We start from the raw sequence: 2,500 nt of genomic DNA on the forward strand, positions 1-2,500 counted from the left end.
AGGTTGAGATAGAAAATATTGCAACACGCGGAGCTCCAGGCGGGGGGGCCCTCGCCCGGCCCGCGGAGTCCGATTGAACACCCCCCAGGTCGGGCGGGCTCGCTCTGTTGAGCGCACGGAGGTTGACATAGAAAATATTGCAACACGCGGAGCTCCAGGCGGGGGGGGCCCTCGCCCGGCCCGCGGAGTCCGATTGAACACCCCCCAGGTCGGGCGGGCTCGCTCTGTTGAGCGCACGGAGGTTGAGATAGAAAATATTGCAACACGCGGTGCTCCAGGCGGGGGGGGCCCTCGCCCGGCCCGCGGAGTCCGATTGAACACCCCCCAGGTCGGGCAGGCTCGCTCTGTTGAGCGCATGGAGGTTGACATAGAAAATAATCCAACACGCGGAGCTCCAGGCGGGGGGGCCCTCGCCCGGCCCGCGGAGTCCGATTGAACACCCCCCAGGTCGGGCAGGCTCGCTCTGTTGAGCGCATGGAGGTTGACATAGAAAATAATCCAACACGCGGAGCTCCAGGCGGGGGGGCCCTCGCCCGGCCCGCGGAGTCCGATTGAACACCCCCCAGGTCGGGCAGGCTCGCTCTGTTGAGCGCATGGAGGTTGACATAGAAAATAATCCAACACGCGGAGCTCCAGGCGGGGGGGCCCTCGCCCGGCCCGCGGAGTCCGATTGAACACCCCCCAGGTCGGGCAGGCTCGCTCTGTTGAGCGCATGGAGGTTGACATAGAAAATAATCCAACACGTGGAGCTCCAGGCGGGGGGGCCCTCGCCCGGCCCGCGGAGTCCGATTGAACACCCCCCAGGTCGGGCAGGCTCGCTCTGTTGAGCGCATGGAGGTTGACATAGAAAATAATCCAACACGTGGAGCTCCAGGCGGGGGGGCCCTCGCCCGGCCCGCGGAGTCCGATTGAACACCCCCCAGGTCGGGCAGGCTCGCTCTGTTGAGCGCATGGAGGTTGACATAGAAAATAATCCAACACGTGGAGCTCCAGGCGGGGGGGCCCTCGCCCGGCCCGCGGAGTCCGATTGAACACCCCCCAGGTCGGGCAGGCTCGCTCTGTTGAGCGCATGGAGGTTGACATAGAAAATAATCCAACACGTGGAGCTCCAGGCGGGGGGGCCCTCGCCCGGCCCGCGGAGTCCGATTGAACACCCCCCAGGTCGGGCAGGCTCGCTCTGTTGAGCGCATGGAGGTTGACATAGAAAATAATCCAACACGTGGAGCTCCAGGCGGGGGGGCCCTCTCCCCCCCCGGTGAGTCCGCTCACAGTGCCCCTATGTCGGGCAGGCTCATTGCAATGTGCGCATGGAGGTTGACTTAGAAAATATTTGAGAGTGACATGAGCTCCAGGCAGACACCGACTCATCGCCCGTGGGGTGTCCGACGAGCCCTCACCAATCTTGGATTAATGTTTGGCGAGGCTCCCCTGATCAGCTCTGGAGGTGGCAAGTTCTGAAAAAGTGGTTTCTGAAAATGTGCCCCTTGTATTTTGTGAAACCAGGGGTAACCTAGCGAGTAGGCAAACTCATCCCCTGACTGGGGGGATCAACTTTTACCTACTACAGCGCCCCTAATGGCCAAAAGTGGTACTGCTCCCCCTGGTAGCCTAACCCATTGAAATGAATGGGAAAAATTAATTTAGGCTACCAGGGCTTTGGGCTACCAGGGCTTTGGGCTACCAGGGCTTTGGGCTACCAGGGCTTTTTGCTACCAGGGCTGTGGGCTACCAGGGCTTTGGGCTACCAGGGCTGAGGGCTACCAGGGCTATTATAGGCGGCCACCACTGCACTAGTGGCAGCCCGGGGAAGGTGCCTGTTGCTCGGATATGCTTTTACGCACGTCGGCCTCTGCGCCCTGGAGCTTTTTTATGCTACCAGGGCTATTATAGGCGGCCACCACTGCACTAGTGGCAGCCCGGGGAAGGTGCCTGTTGCTCGGATATGCTTTTACGCACGTCGGCCTCTGCGCCCTGGAGCTTTTTTATGCTACCAGGGCTATTATAGGCGGCCACCACTGCACTAGTGGCAGCCCGGGGAAGGTGCCTGTTGCTCGGATATGCTTTTACGCACGTCGGCCTCTGCGCCCTGGAGCTTTTTTATGCTACCAGGGCTATTATAGGCGGCCACCACTGCACTAGTGGCAGCCCGGGGAAGGTGCCTGTTGCTCGGATATGCTTTTACGCACGTCGGCCTCTGCGCCCTGGAGCTTTTTTATGCTACCAGGGCTATTATAGGCGGCCACCACTGCACTAGTGGCAGCCCGGGGAAGGTGCCTGTTGCTCGGATATGCTTTTACGCACGTCGGCCTCTGCGCCCTGGAGCTTTTTTATGCTACCAGGGCTATTATAGGCGGCCACCACTGCACTAGTGGCAGCCCGGGGAAGGTGCCTGTTGCTCGGATATGCTTTTACGCACGTCGGCCTCTGCGCCCTGGAGCTTTTTTATGCTACCAGGGCTATTATAGGCGGCCACCACTGCACTAGTGGCAGCCCGGGGAAG

This window comes from Filicampus tigris, unplaced genomic scaffold, assembly GCF_054856515.1.
Source record: "Filicampus tigris isolate MCC_2025a unplaced genomic scaffold, RoL_Ftig_1.0 HiC_scaffold_29, whole genome shotgun sequence".
NCBI classification, from domain to species: Eukaryota; Metazoa; Chordata; class Actinopteri; order Syngnathiformes; family Syngnathidae; genus Filicampus; species Filicampus tigris.